At 37.8% G+C, this 17,183-nt stretch overlaps 1 pseudogene; it reads right to left on the bottom strand.

The window, feature by feature from the left end:
• Positions 1-9,589: 9,589 nt before the first annotated feature.
• Positions 9,590-17,105, bottom strand: LOC127442713 (elongation of very long chain fatty acids protein 4-like; annotated as a pseudogene).
• Positions 17,106-17,183: the final 78 nt, after the last annotated feature.

Genomic DNA, 17,183 nt, shown 5'->3' with positions numbered 1-17,183 from the left:
TTTAAATCTTCATTTTTACAGTCATTTTAGGGTTTTAAGGTTTGTTGACATTATATTGTCATGGCAACGAAGTTGTAAAATTGGCTATAACTTTACACAGAAAAGGTTGTTAAGTGATCTTGTCACGCTAAAATCATGTTAACATGCATATTGTTTATGTGTTGTGGATATACTTTTGAAACAGCAAATATTTTAACATTTACGGACTGGCCCCATTCACTTCCATTGTAAGTGCCTCATTGGAACCCATATTTTTCCTTTTTTTTTTTTAAGAAAAGGAGGGGCAAGTCAAAAATACATTTTGTGGTAATCAATATTATGCCACAAATGCTGGCGATTGAGTTTAACTTGTATTGAACCTGGAATATTCCTTTAATAATCTCCTCTCCCAGTTTAATATAGAGAGATAACTATAAACAAGCCATTCAAAGGTGGATTTCTATGAACAGTGTAAACATTGTGGCTCTCTGGTGCCTTCACAAGATTGCGCTATTTGTTTTAGGATCCCAACCAGCCTGGCGATGAAACATTGGCTTAAAAAATGCTGTGAAATTTTGGTGGGACTATCTGTTTGTTTGACCAATGACAGACGTTACATACTTTAGTTTTAGCTTTATTCATCAATAGTTGCACATGATTTCAGTAGCCTGATAAAGCAAGGACAAAACTGCTACTCTATGTGACTCAAAAACCAGTCAAGACAGAGAATCAGTGTCCTTATCAAAAGACCCTGGGACAGCTACGGGCCGTGCAGTATGAACACATCCTCATGTAATATCTGCATTTGAAGCTTTGAGAAAACTTGCGGCAAACTTGGGGAGATGACTCATCCACCGCTACCTCTTCGCAATCACTGATGGCACGTGGCAGCACATGGTCGTATAGTGTGTGTATGTATGTGTGTGTCTCAATGTGCTTGTGTGTGAGCAGCAGGGCCATAACAGGAGGAGTGAATCCGAGGGGCCTCCAACAGGAAGAGAAAGAGCGCTGATCTACATCCTAGTACGGTACAGTGAGGTGAAGCTCCCGGCAAAAAGCAGTAAAACTGATTGGACATGCTCCATTTCCACACCTACAGCATGACACCAACTGTCACTGTGATTACTATCAGACATCTCTGTAGAAGAAATCCAGAAGCCTAATACGAACAATAATACGATATGCAGTACAGAAAGTTAAAGTGATAGTTCATTCAAAATGAATTTACTCACCCTCATGCCAGTATGACTTTTTTCTTCCATGTGACACAAAAGGAGATGTTAGGCAGGATGTGAGTCTCAGTAACCATTCACTTTCATTGTATGGAAAAAAATTTAATTACAGTGGATTGTGATTGAGACAATTGATTGTTTTACTGCCTAACAACATAATCTTTTCCACGGAAGAAGACAAGAAAATCATAGAGTTTTGGAACAACATGTGGGTGATTAAATGATGACAGAATTTTCATTTTTGGGTGAAATGTCCCTTTAATTACAAGCATAAACTCACACATACTTCTTTGTATATATAGGCTATATATGTAAATATTATGTAATAGTACATGTTAATGAATGATATCAACTTCAGTTAACTAAGAGAGTGAATGTTGATTTAAAACTTATTGTGATTTATTGATTCCGCCCTGATTAGCCAAAACAATAATCTAGCTGGGGCAGTTGGAGGTCTCTATTAGGTCGAATCTGGGATTGAGAAAGCACTGAAGACAGATGGGGCCTTTCTCTTCGTTAATAAAGCACCAATCCTGAACCCCATAAAAGAACCTCATCGGTGAGAAATGTAATCAGTGAGCAAATTACACTGTGCCATGTGTTCTCACAAACTGAATTGTTAATATATATTTCTAAGAACACACACACATATACTGTATATACACCAATCAGCCACAACATTAAAACCACCTGCCTAATATCATGTAGGTCCCCCTTCTGCCGCAAAAACAGCTCTGACCCGTCGAGGCATGGACTCCACAAGACCTCTGAAGGTGTCCTGTGGTATCTAGCACCAAGATGTTAGCAGCAGATCCTTTAAGTCCTTTAAGTTGTGAGGTGGGGCTCTATGGATCGAACTTGTTGGTCCAGCACATTCCATAGATGCTCATTAGGATTGAGATCTGGGGAATTTTGAAGCCAAGTCAACACCTTGAACTTTTTGTCATGTTCCTCAAACCATTCCTGAACAATTTTTGCAGTGTGGCAGGGCGCATTATCCTCCTAAAAGAGGCCACTGCCATCAGGGAATACTGTTGCCATGAAGGGGTGTACGTGGTCTGCAGCAATCTTTAGTTAGGTGTTACGTGTCAAAGTAACATCCACATGAATGCCAGGACCCAAGGTTTCCCAGAAGAACATTGCCCAGAGTATCACATTGCCTCCCCTTGGCTGCCGTCTTCCCATGGTGCATCCTGCTGCCATCTCTTCCCCAGTAAACGACACACATGCACCCGGCCGTCCACATGATCTAAATGAAAACATGATTCATCAGACCAGGCCACCTCCTTCCATTGCTCCATGGTCCAGTTTTGACGCTCACATGCCCATTGTAGGTGCTTTCGGCAGTGGACATGGGTCAGCATGGGCACTCTGACCGGTCTGCGGCTACACAGCCCCATACACAGCAAGCTGCGATGCACTGTGTGTTCTAACACTTTTCTATCATGGCCAGCATTACGTTTTTCAGCAATTTGTGCTACAGTAGCTCCTCTGTGGGATTGGACCAGATGCATCAATAAGACTTGGGCGCCCATGACCCTGTCACCAGTTCACCGGTTGTCCTTCCTTGGACCACTTTTGGTAGGTACTAACCACTGCATACCGTGAACACCCCACAAGACCTGCCATTTTGGAGATGCTCTGACCCAGTCATCTAACCATCACAATTTGGCCCTTGTCAAAGTCGCTCAGATCCTTACACTTGCCCATTTTTCCTGCTTCCATCACATGAAATTCAAGAACTGACTGTTCAGTTGCTGCCTAATATATCCCACCCCATTGACAGGTGCCATTGTCTCAAGATAATAAATATTATTCATTTCACCTGTCAGTGGTTTTAATGTTGTGGCTGATCAGTGTATATTTATACAGTATATACACTGGTGGCCAAAAGTTTGGAATAATATATAGATTTTTCTGTTTCGGAAGGAAATTGGTGCTTTAATTCACCAAAGTGGCATTCAGCTGATCACAAAGTATAGTCAAGTCATTACTGATGTAAAAAACAGCACCATCACTATTTGAAAAAAGTCATTTTTGATACAATCTAGACAGGCCCCATTTCCAGCAGCCATCACTCCAACACCTTATCCTTGAGTAATCATGCTAAATTGCTAATTTGGTACTAGAAAATCACTTGCCATTATATCAAACACTGTTGAAAGCTATTTGGTTCATTAAATGAAGCTTAACATTGTCTTTGTGTTTGTTTTTGAGTTGCCACAGTATGCAATAGACTGGCACGTCTTAAGGTCAATATTAGGTCAAAAATGGCAAAAATGAAACAGCTTTCTCTAGAAACTCATCAGTCAATCATTGTTTTGAGGAATGAAGGCTATACAATGCTTGAAATTGCCAAAAAATGGAAGATTTCATACAAAGGTCTACACAACAGTCTTCAAAGACAAAGGACAACTGGTTCTTACAAGGACAGAAAGAGATGTGGAAGGCCCAGATACAACTAAACAAGAGGATAAGTACATCAGAGTCTCTAGTTTGAGAAACAGACACCTCACATGTCCTCAGCTGACAGCTTCATTGAATTCTACCCACTCAACACCAGTTACAACAGTAAAGAGAAGACTCAGGGGTGCAGGCCTTATGGGAAGAATTGCAAAGAAAAAGCCACTTTTGAAACAGAAAAACAAAAAGAAAAGGTTAGAGTGGACAAAGAAATACAGACACTGGACAACAGATAATTGGAAAAGAGTGTAATGGATCTTAACCCCATTGAGCTTTTGTGGGACCAGCTAGACTGTAAGGTGCGTGAGAAGTGCCCGACAAGACAGCCACATCTATGTCAAGTGCTAAAGGAAGCGTGGTGTGAAATGTCACCTGAGTATCTGGACAAATTGACAGCTAGAATGCCAAGGATCTGCAAAGCTGTCATTGCTGCACGTGGAGGATTTTTTGATGAGAACTCTTTGAAGTAGTTTAAGTTTTTTCAAATTGTAATAGTAATTTTTCATGTTATTAATGTTCTGACTATACATTGTGATCAGTTGAATGCCACTTTGGTGAATAAAAGTGCCAATTTCTTTCCATAAGAGCTAAATCTGTACATTATTCCAAACATTTGGCCGCCAGTGTATATATACACCGATCAGACACAACATTAAAACAAACTGCCTAATAATGTGTAGGTCCCCCTCATGCCACCAAAACAGCGCCAACCCGCATCCCAGAATAGCATCCTGAGATGCTATTCTTCTCACCACAATTGTACTGAGCGGTTATCTGAGTTACTGTAGACTTTGTCAGTTCGAACCAGTCTGGCCATTCTCTGTTGACCTCTCTCATCAACAAGGCATTTCCATCCACAGAACTGCCGCTCACTGGATGTTTTTTTGGTTTTTGGCACCATTAGGAGTAAATTCTAGAGACTGTTGTGCGTGAAAATCCCAGTAGATCAGAAGTTACAGAAATACTCAAACCAGCCCGTCTTTATCTTTAGATAAAGACCCCACTTAATCAACCCAACACTTCATCAGCAACATCCTTTATGGATTTTTGTGTATCTGTGTAAAGGTCAGAATGTCTCTCCACTTTTTTTCTAAAACCCTCACTCCTATCCTTAGGAGATCTTCCCGCTGTCCCAAATGACACACTATACACTATGCACTTACAGTATAAACTATGCACTCAACCATGTAGTATATGAATTTTAAAAGTTTAGTATTGTCCCAAATGGAGCACTTAACTTTATTTTTTTCTTCTTTTCTAACTAAACGGAAGAATTTGCTGTTTAACAGCTGGTGAAAGTGACATTTCAAACACAAGCAATGTGTTGCCGCTAGCTTTAGCACGTTAGCCAACCTCAGTTCAACACTTGTATCTCAAACAACGTACATATTCACAAAGCGTGGGGTGACGGTAGAGCATAAAACTCACATTTGTAAGGTGCTGTCTTCACTTAAGTTTCGCTGTTTGCTACATTCTCCATTATTTACAATAATTTTTTCAGACCAGCAATGCCAGGTAACTCAGCCCCTTCTGCTTACGTATGGCAAACCGCAAGCGCTGAGTGCATAAAGTGTCCAACATTCCACACTCCGTTTTGACAGTTTAAGAAGTGTATCATCCAGTGTTCTCATAGTGCACTTCTTTTTGTTGCATTTTCAGTGTTAACATACTACTCCACTACTACAAAATGACGTAGAATAGTGCAGAAGTGTGCGGTTTGGGACGCACCAATAGTGAGCAATGTGCTCCCTGATTTTTACATTGCATTCTGGGAATTTTTAGGAAGCAAACGTTTCAGTGCACTGGAAAAATGTTGTCATTGGGACAGCCTTAGAAATGGCTGACTCCCTGATCAGTGCCCCGACTGCTGAACATGGGAGCTGATTGATTCGCACCTCAGAGATTTGACAGTTGAAGAAGTGCATCATCCAGGTACTTGTAGTACACTTCTTTTTGTTGCATTTTCAACATTGACATACTACTCACACTACTTACACTAAAAAATGATGTAGAATAGTGCAGAAGAGTGTGGTTTGGGACGCACCTAATGACATCAGCATGATGACCTCATATTAGCCCTCAACCCCGTTGACACCATATTCACCAGAGCACTCTGATCATGTGAATGGTCTGACCTCCAGGAGAGTTTCTCAGGGGGCTTGGATAGTAAGCTGAGTGTGGCAGTGGCTGAGGTTTGCTAACCTTCTTGTTAACCCTCTTTGTGTGAAAACCGTGGCTCACTTAAAGCATCATCAGCAGTAGTTAATTTGCTGGTTCTCAGGGCATCTGTGATTACCAACAGGTAGCGGTAAGGAGGTCTCAGCCCCGCTTTGAGTGATTACTAATTACAGTTCAGACTGAGAGGGAGGCGACGTGCAAAGGAAACCGACCCCAGTTAAAAAACAAAACCACAATAAAGTTCATGCAGAAGGAAAACACTCCAGTTTATATATGGTGAGAAAGCAGTTAAAGGAATAAAATCCCCCAAAATGAAGATTCTGTCATCATTTACTCACCCTCATGCTGTTTTACATCTGTTTGGCTCTCTTTCCTCTGTGCCACACAAGTGCAAATATTTTGAAGAATGTATTGGTTTCTCTTTTTCATGCAATTGTAATGAATGGGGACTTTTCAAGTTTTAAAAGGGTCATGATATACTCTTTCTATAATTCTTCCCTGAGGTCCACTTAGAATGTTAGTAAAAACAATTTGCACCAAACATTGCAAAATATTCATATATAAAATATAAATATTCATATATAAAAAAATGTCCACCCTGTCTCTGGCCCTCTGTCTGAAATGTTCGGTTTTAAGCTGCCTGGCCCTTTAAGACTTCAATGTAAATGCTCACTGTTGTGATTGGCTAACATCATGCAGCCCTTCCAATACAGGCATATCTGAAATGGAATCCAAAGAAAATGAACAAACTCCACATGACATTAAAACTACATTTCAGGGTTAACACATAATGTACACCCAACACATTTCATCTGAGTGTATCAAACTGCTCATTCAAGCAGATCATAAACTATCAAACAGTCCTGACATATTAAATATTCAAGAATGAAATTGGTTACTTACAGTTTTTCATCCAGTAGTCCAATTTTAACTGCCCCATCTTTCAATAACAGTTCCTTTGCAATGCTTGAATCATACAGTATTGTGAATGTTTCACAAGCAATTCACACTGAAATCTTCGGAATACTCAAACTTAATATGGGTGCTGCAACCGGCTTCAACAGGCCAAAGCAGAGACTCTGGTCTTCACATGTCACACACAGGACTGCATGTGTTTCTCCCAGTCAGTGGCAGCAGCAGAATGAGACGTGTTTTTGAAAGTTGCGCTGGTACCTTTTAAAACACGGCGCACATCGCCGGAAATGCATCAAAACAATCAAAGATGTTTACATGCTTACAAAAGACCAACAATTAAAAATAGCACAAATGGGTGCAAAAATGGTTCAGGACGCCTTCCAGACAGCACAACAGCAAGTCAGTGCAGCCAAATGAAACACAATGGGGGATACCTTTTAGAGTTATTACTTGATATTGTATCTTTTAAAAGCGGCACGAGATTTATGATAACGGTCAAAGCTGTTCATCTAGTGCACATAAATTATATGTAGGAAAACATTTAAATCCAGACACGCACAAGGTGTCCTGTGTAAGTCCAGTTTGGACGAGTTTCCCATGACAGGCCCATCTCTCTCCTCTTCACCTGTGTGACTGACTGAGCACCAGTGGGCAGGGCCAAGGGTGCAATGATGGAAAAATAGGCATTGCATATGCAGATGTATTTGGTCCTTGTGATGTCACAAGTTCCACAAATTCCAAACGAGCCATTTTTGCAGCTTTGCTTAAATAAATGCTCTTTTTCTATTGAGTACGTTTTCTGTTCTGAAACTTACAGTATGTTTTTATAATAGAATGACCTCTTATATTTCAAAAGATCAAGGAAAATTTTATTGCTCATGTCATGACCCCTTTAAAAATGCAAAAGCACCATAAAAGTATTATTCAAGTGGTTCATATGACTTGTGTTTTATATTCCAAGTTTTCTAAAGCCATTGGATAGCTTTGGGTGAGAAACACACTAAAATGTAAATCGTTATTTAAAACATTAAATAGCAATCTGTGCTAGCTCTCCTTTTTGAGTTCATGAGAGAAGTAGGGATGTCCAATTTGTGAACTAATTGTTTTTTTGAGAATGAATCCTACGATTCGGTGCACAAAACTTTATCCGAGTTTCAACTGACTCAATGACCAAGTCGCTGTGGTTCTCGGGTTACAGCTCACTGGAAGATTATCAGTGTATAACAACTTCAATTTCTGTCTGTTTCTCACCTAAAGCTATCATAGGACTTCAGAACACCCGGAATATAGCACACAAATTGTAAGGACCACATTAATGATAGGTGCTTCTGCATCCTTTTGGAGGGTTTAAAGCTCCAGTCCACATTAATTGTAATTGCATGGAAAAGAGGAACCAGTACAATCTTCAGATTTACTCCTTTTGGGTTCCACGGAAGAAAGAAAGTCATATGGCTTTGGAATGACATGAGGGTGAGTAATTGATGTCAGAATTGTCATTGTTCCCTTGAAGAGTAACTAAGTTTCTAGATATGCCTGCAATGTGTAATTGAGATAAAGTGTCACACTAAGAATCTTCTTCAGGCATGCTTTTTTGAAACAAGAAATCTGAAAATGTGTGACCATAAAATCCAAAACAAAAGAAAATTGAAGGAGGGGTGAATGGATTCCTCGTCTTCTTTTCCTTTTTACAAGCACTTCCATTTCTGTCAGCCTGCATCAGAGGCATTCACTTCTTGCTCTTTATACACCTAAAACAAAGAGAGGCAGATGGAAGAATGGCTGTGTCTTAAAAGTGACAGCCACATTAAAGGACGACCTTCATCTGACATCTTGCAGGGTAAGTGACATTTAGAGGTGTACCTTGAGAACTGTCTGTTTACTGGAATGGCCTATGGAATGCATGAACAGAGTGCCAATTTTATATCAAGTTGATGGCATTGTAAAAAGCATACATTTCAACAGGTGAAATGCTACCTGGGCACATTCTGTCAGATGAGGGACATGTTGGAGAGGAGTTGTTGGAGAGCTTTCAGGTATTCATGTGGATGCAAAGAATTCCTCATTGCATTAAATGAATAGTTCACCCAAAAATGAAAATTCTCTCATAATTTACTCATAATTTACTCACCCTTATGCCAAACTGGATGTGTATGACTTTCTTCAGCAGAACACAAATTAATATTTTTAGAATAATATCTCAGCTCTTTTGGTCCATACAATGCAAGTGAATGGGTGCCAACATTGTGACGCTCCAAATATCACATAGGTTCACATAAAAGTAATCCATATGGCTCCAGTGGTAAAATCAATGTCTTCAGTGTGGGTGAGAAACAGATCAATATTTAAGTCCTTTAAACTATAAATTCTCTTCCCTGTTCAGTCAATTTCCACTTTAACTTTCACATTCTTCTTCTTGCATTTTGGTAATTCACATTCTTCATGTATGTGCCCCCTACTGGGCAGGGAGAAGAATTTCTAGCAAAAATTGATATAAATATTGATCTGTTTCTCACCAAATATTATCATATCACTTCTGAAGATATGGATTTAACCACTGGAGTCATATGGCACCCATTCACTTGCTTTGTATGGACCTACAGAGCTGAGATATTTTTATAAAAATCTTTGTTTATGTTCTGCAGAAGAAAGGAAGTCATACACATCTGGGATGAAATGAGGGTGAGTAAATAATGAGAGAACATTTGGGTGAACTGTTCCTTTAAACTATGCCTGTTCTTGGCATTTATGTTAAATACATTGCTCAAAGGAGAAATGGTATTTGAGAGGCCATCAATAGTACAAATGTTAAAACTGAATTACATTTAAAAGGTAATTTGGAATAGCACTGCAATATTAAGTGCCCATAACAGCATCTAATTTTATGCAGGGAGTCTAGGATACTCTAGAGCAAAATAGTCTGCAATTCCATGCCATTACCTTCGCCTGCAATGAAAGGACATTTTCACTGTTTTGACACATGTCATTCAGGTGACAGGATGCTTGCCCAGTATTTTTGGAGAACACTTGCTATTCATTTCAGCACAGAACTGACCGGACCAATTTTCTAAGAGCAACCTCCTTTCTACACTACCAATTTTTCAGTACGATAAGAAATAAAATTGTTACAATTGTACAATACAATCAGCTAGGTTTTAACGCTGAACAGTTTTATAAAGCTATAGTATGCTTTAAGCTTTAATAAGTTATGCTACACTTCCCCCCCCCCCAAAAAAAAATAAAATGTAAATGTTTGTGTTTGCCAAAGCTAATGTACAGAATATTTAAAAAGACATAGACTTAAATGAATGTTCCGGATTCAATATAAGTTAAGCTCAAACGACAGCATTTATGGCATTATTTGTCAGGGTTCTTCCCTTAGTTTTGTCTTCCTGACTTTGTTGGCAGAGCCCTGACTCTCATGTCATGTTTGTCTCTGTCTTGTGTCTGGATTCAGCCACTTCGGTTGGTTTGGTTTGTTTACTCTGTGCCTGAGTCCAGGCACTTGTGTTTTGTTTCGTGTTATGTGAATGCACTTGGTTTTGTGTTTTCTCATTTCCTTATGCATTCGTGTCTGTCTTGTCTTTAGTGATAACCCCGCCCTCTCATTTGCCTTGTTACCTGTTTGATTATTAGTTTATGGTCCCCACCTGTGTTCCCTCGTTACCCTCCTGATTTCTCTACCTTTATATTTCCCTTGTGTGCTCTGTATTGTGTGAAATTTTTCTCTCTGTCTGGCTCCCAGTTGGTCTGTTTGTTAGCACTGGTTTCTAATTCAGTTTTCCATTATTAGATTCAGGTCCAGTGCTTTTGTTTTGTTCTCTTGTTAATAATTAATTAATTTGTTTGTTTTGTTTTCTGTTTTCCCTCTCATGGGAGTTTTCTGTTTGCTACCTTTTTTTTTTTTTTTTTTTTGTCTAAATAAAGACTTGTGAAAGAGCTCTGACTGCCTGCACTTGGGTTCTTCTGACGAAAACTTGACATTGTTGATTACCACATAAAATTATTTAAACTTGTCCCTTAAATATATATATATATATATATAAGCAAAATTGCAGTTAAAGCAAGGCACTGATAATGGAAGTGAATGGGGCCAGTCCTTAAGTGTTAAAATACACTGTTTTAAAAGTATAGCCACAAGACAATCATTATACTTGTTAACGTGATGTTAAAGTGATAAAATCAGGGATGTACCAGCATTGAAGCATTTACCAGATTACAGGCATTACGTCATCATGACAATGAAGTAAAAATATTGGATATAACTTTACACAGATAAGGTTAATTACAGATTTATCACACAAAAATCATGTTACCATGTATTATGTTTACGTCTTGTGGCTATACTTTAGAAACAGTATTTTAACATTTATGGACTGGCCTTTTCACTTCCATGCCTTACTGTAACCATGATTTTTTTTTTTTTTTTTTTAAATAAACGAGGGATGAGTCAAAGTAATTTTTTGTGGTAATCAACATTATGCCACAAATGCTGTCGATTTACCTTAACCTACTTGCCTTGAACTCAGAACATTAATCAGGTAGTAAAGGATAGCTGTGGCAGAGGCAGAGCCTTAAATAAGACACTCCCTCCAGCTGCGCCATGATTGGTCGACCTGATCCAATGAGTGGTAAAACAAATGAAGTGTCACAGTGGAAGATTAGATAAATAAGTGAGTGAGGGGCAGAAGGTGAACTCGGGTTTATTTCAATTTGGCCGGATCACTAGAGCGTTGTAGGGTCTCAATCCCTAATGACCAGAGGGGGATGGGAAAGAATGGGAGTATAGAGATTTTGTGGACAACCCCTCTGTCTGGAGGAGGGGAGCAAACATAGACAAATGGTTGTGAGATAGAGAATTAAAGGGAGTCTTCAAGACAAGAGTCTCAACCGCCACATTCAGTGTGAGGGGGGTCGTTGAATATAATTTTTATTCAGACAATCAAAGGTAACAACCACATGAACCACGGTATTCATGGAGTTGGGGAAGTCACAGTCAGCAAAGAGGTTGACCGCAGTGTGAATGGTTACAATAAAGAACTGGAGCTGCATGAGGGGACAAGGAAAGACAGTGACACAAATGCAGCAAGTTATTTCATTGGAAGCAAGGCTGTGAAGAAAGTTATGGCTATTTCATGATATAGTGGAATATATAATAATGTAAATAGTCTATAAGTAAGATTTACTCAACACATCAGACTCACTAGCTGGAGAAAAGTGAGGTAGTGTTTCCACCACAAGTATTTCTGCATTTCGGAGCCTAATGCAGCCAGATAATGGTACATATACATCACCACGTGAGCAAAAGAGTTTATGAGGCCAATGAGGAAAGCTGAGGGAGAGAGAACATTGTCGTGAAACTATAATTCATTCTCATTGGTCTGGGGAAATGCTCACATTGAATTAAGCCTTGACACTTTAAAATGTATGAAACTCTTAAACAGATAAAAAAAGAAAAAGAAACCATTCACAAGATTTTTTATTAGTTGTCTAACACCAATACCTTTCTTCTGAATTCAGAATTGTTTATTTTTGAAACAAAATATCCCCTAGTGGTGTCAGAAAGCAACTGCAACCAAAGCAAATCTAAAATGTGGATTCAATGCCATATTGCATTGAATAATTTCTTAATTATTTTCTTTTTTTTATTATTGTGATACAAACGCCTTTCTCAGTATGACCTGTTTCTGGTTCACCCAAATAACTCTAATTGTAATACATCAAAACATGTTAAATCTAATACTTAATTCATTAAAAAGTCAACTGCATCTCTATTGAACATCTTTTTTCTATACTGACAGTATTGCGCATTGTTATGCTGTTCTATGTGGACTGTTGCTACTCAAGGCTGTGCATGGTGAATGTAAATATATCTGGCAATTACAATAATCTGCTTTAATTCCAATATAAGAACACTTACACTGCCCTCCTGCAACATACGTGACTCCTGCCCATCAGTTGAAAATCAATGTGCCATGATGGTAGACATGCAAAAAGGTCAGCTGATTGTTCTTCTTCCTCAGAATGAAAAACATCTGATGATAATGACATTTACTCATTAATGCTCTCAAAGCATCATAAGACATTCATAAAAAGTGTGATTTGGAACCAGAATACTAGAAGAAGATAATTTACTTACTGTATCACTAAGTTCAATAACTTTAGAGAAGTAAAACCACCAACATACTCTGGCCATCTGCACGACATCAACATTACACAGACAAACAGAAGCAATGCAGTTCTTGAGTTGTATACAATTACATAATGTGACATCCTATAAATAATGGTAAAACTTTACAATTAGTTTACATTTGTTAATATTAGTTAGCAACATTAGTTAACATGAACTAACAATGAACAATACTTTTACAGCATTTATCAATCTTGGATAATGTTAATTTCAACATATAGTAATACATTTTTAATATCTGTAGTTAAATTATTTACAATTAGTTAATGCATCATGAACTAATAATGAACAATTGTAATTTTATTATCATTCATTGTTAGTTCATGATACATAACGCATTAACTAATGTTAACGAATGAAACCTTATTGTAAAGTGTTACCGTAATAATTTACTATTACACAAATATTAACTTACAAATTATTAATATAAACAATTTAGGTTACCTGCATTGCCAGGGGACTTTCATAGTCAACAGGCTGACACAACAAAGTGTAATTTGCCAACCAAGATGATGCTGTGAACTAAGAGTTAAAACAACATCAAACGACACTAAAATAGATACATTTTCAGTAAAGTTCAAATTTCAGGTCTCATAAAAGAATATGAAATAAAAAATTAAAAAAAAATTAAAAATTAAAAAAATAACTTGCTCCATAACTCAAAGAACATAAAGGCAGAGACACACACCATGGAGAAATTGTAAATAATAAGGATCGCCTTGATATTGACTAGCTGTCTGTGTCGCATCAGTTTTGGGCCAAGCCAGACGATGAGAAGGTAACACAGGAATATGCAACTGAGAGGCACCGGAGAATAAACCAATAACCATCCATCTGTCCTCTTGCCTGAATGAATGTAAGAAGTGCTTCATTAGCCCATTAAAGTACGTTATGTAGCTGTTAAAGTAGTTTGAACAAACATTTTCATATTAGCTCCGTGAGGACATAAGTCATTTACATTTACATTTACATTTATTCATTTGGCAGACGCTTTTATCCAAAGCAACTTACAAAAGAGGAATTCATTATAAGTGAAGGAGACATCTTAAGGAGACAGTGGTACGAAAAGTGCTGCATTACAAAGTTTCACTAACATCAGATTAGTAGTATTCAAGACAGATTAAAGTGTCTTGAATTTTTTTTTAAATGACTGGTTAAGTGCTCATGGAAAAGATATGTTTTTAGCCGTTTTTTGAAGACAAAATTTGAGTCAGCTTCACAGATGGTGTTGGAAAGGTCATTCCGCCAACGTGGTACGATGAAGCCAAAAGTCCGGGAAAGTGTTTTGGTGCCTCTTTGTGTTGGAACAACAAGGCGACGTTCCTTAGCCGACCGCAGGCTTCTAGTGGGCGTGTAGCTCTGCATAAATGATTTTAGGTATGCTGGAGCAGACCCAGTGACTGTTCTGTATGCCAGCATCAGAGCCTTGAATTTGATACGTGCATCAACCGGCAGCCAGTGGAGAGAGACAAGGAGTGGTGTAACATGCGCTTTCTTTGGTTCATTAAAGACCAGACGTGCTGCTGCATTCTGGATCATTTGCAGGGGTCTAACTGCACATGCAGGGAGGCCTGCAATGAGAGTGTTACAGTAGTCCAGTCTAGTTATGACAAGTGACCGAACAAGAAGTTGTGTGGCATGTTCAGGGATGAAGGGTCTTATCTTCCTGATATTGTAGAATGTTAATCTACATGATTGCGCTGTCTTTGAGATGTGGTCGTTGAAATTTATTTGGTTATCGGTGGTTACCCCTAGATTTCTGACCATTTTGGAAGGCGTTACTGGACTTGAACCCAGCAGCACGGTGATGTTGTGTTCAACAGCAGGGTTGGCTGAAAAGAAAAGGAGCTCAGTCTTGGCTGGGTTAAGTTGCAGGTGCAGTGTTCCTTCATCCAGGCCGAGATGTCTGAAAACGAAACTTTTGAACACTTTGCTTTTTATATAGGTTACTGTAGTTTATTAAGGCGTATGAAAATAAGAAAGAGCAAATCTAAAGTAAGAAAACAGACAAAAAATACCTCCGTTTTCTAAGACCCATTGATGAAATATTTGGAGCCTTTGCCATGTTGTCGGCGATAGGGACACCTGAGTACAGAGTGATTAACAATGGATGAAACAGCACAACTAACATAACCAATAATTTATGGACACATTAAAAAATTAGCAAACAAAAAAAACGAAAGTCATTCATGATTAAAAGTGTCTTTTAGGCAATGTAAAAAATATTTAGGATGGAGATGACTTACCATTGCGCTTGCTCTGTTCATTCAGGAATGCTCAAATGGTGCCATCTATTGGATGGCTCATGCAGCTGCGCGAGAAATGTTTGAAGGTCTTAACTGCTTCAAAATGTAAGTAAGGATTGCTTTTTAAGTTCCACAAAAGATGTTCACAATGTTGTCAACGGAATAACGACGCAGAGCACTCGTTCAACACAAGTCACTGGGCCACTGATGAGTTAAGAGGCCTAGTTTACACATAACATCCTTCTCCAAGACGGATTACCAAAATACCTAGGATAACCATTTTATTCATCGCAACTGTTTTCAGCGGTGTGTCTATGCCATATCAGCAATTTTGTGATTGTGTTTTTGTTCAGTCACAATTAACTGTTGATAGGTTTAAATTATATATATATATATATATACACACACACACACATAGGGTTGGTGAGTAACTGAATACATGTAATGGGAACACGTATTTACTGTATTCCATACAGTTACAGTTTAAATCATTGGTAATCAGAATACAGTTACATTCAAAAAGTATTTTGATTACTGAAGAGATTACTTTGCATTTTATTGTGATTTGTTTCATTTAATATTTAGTCCTTTCAGATAGAAAACATTTATACATACAATATTTATACAAAATGTATACAAAGTGCATTTGAACAGTGGTGACACTTTCTTATGATGTGTTACATTCATTCGATACACAGAAAATGTTATTAAGCAATTTTATCACACTAAAATCATGTTAACACACCTATTGTTTATGTCTTGTGGCTATACATTGAAACAGTGAACATTTTAATGTTTACGGATTGGTCCCATTTACTTCTATTGTAAGTGCCTCACTGGAACCCAGATTTATTCTTCTTTTTTTTCTTTCTTTTTTTTAAAGAGGGTAAAGTCCAAATATATTTTTGTGTTAATCAACATTATGCCACAAATGATGTCGACTTGTACTGAACCCAGAATATTCCTTTAAACTAGGCCTACATACTGTATATTCAATAGTGATAATAATAATCTTATTTATTTATCCTATTATTATTATTATTTTTGTTATAAAGAAAATGAACATGCCAGGTGCTAATGTGTATTTACTCTTTACATAGCCTTTTGCATATTTTAGACCACTCACATTGCAAACAAATTTCACATTCCCTTTATTATCATAAAAATGGCAGATGGTTTAACTTTGAAATGACAATACAAACAAAAACTCTTTGGTTTAGTACTTTTAAATATTACCTATAAAAATAGGGAAAACAGATGTACAGTGTAAATATCTCCTCTGCTCAGTATCTGTATGTAGACCCCTGATTCAGGTTTACGGTTCACATTTCATTAAGAACATTGAAGAAAAACACTTGATATTTCAAACAAAAAGAACCATCAGAATTCTCACTTTAAGGTCAATATAAAAAGTCAGACACAAGAGAAGCTTTGTAAAGTTTTCCACAAACATAAAAAAAGAAAATCAAATTATAACGATTATCATCCAAAAAAGACCCATAAGACCATCCTATCTGCACAGTCACAGAGCGATACTGTAAATATACGGAACATATCAGTACACAGACCTCATTCGGTGGATGTTTGTGTGGGTAGTGTCTCTTATCCTGTGTTGTAGTGTGTTATGAACCTTTCCTTATCTGTTACTTATGGACTGACCATGTGTGAGTGAATACTGTAGGCCTTATGTCCCTGTATTGTAATAACTACATTTTCGATGAGTATGATTGGTTGGGTCCTTAGGCACTTCAGAATCACCAGCAAGACTTTTGTCATTTGGAACATGATGATGATGATGATGTTGTTGCTCATTATCATGATGATGACAATGACTGTTCCCTCCTGTGTGCGCATTGTCATTGTTTTTGCTGCTGTTAAAGCCTCCTGGTATGGTGGAGTTGGCATTTAGCTAAAACAGAGTTTGAATTAATCAACATTTTAAACATTTAAGAGATATAAATTAACACCTTTTGAAAATCATAG

The sequence above is a fragment of the Myxocyprinus asiaticus genome, chromosome 6, assembly GCF_019703515.2.
Source record: "Myxocyprinus asiaticus isolate MX2 ecotype Aquarium Trade chromosome 6, UBuf_Myxa_2, whole genome shotgun sequence".
Taxonomy (NCBI): Eukaryota; Metazoa; Chordata; class Actinopteri; order Cypriniformes; family Catostomidae; genus Myxocyprinus; species Myxocyprinus asiaticus.
This window is presented reverse-complemented; position numbering and strand designations above follow the sequence as displayed.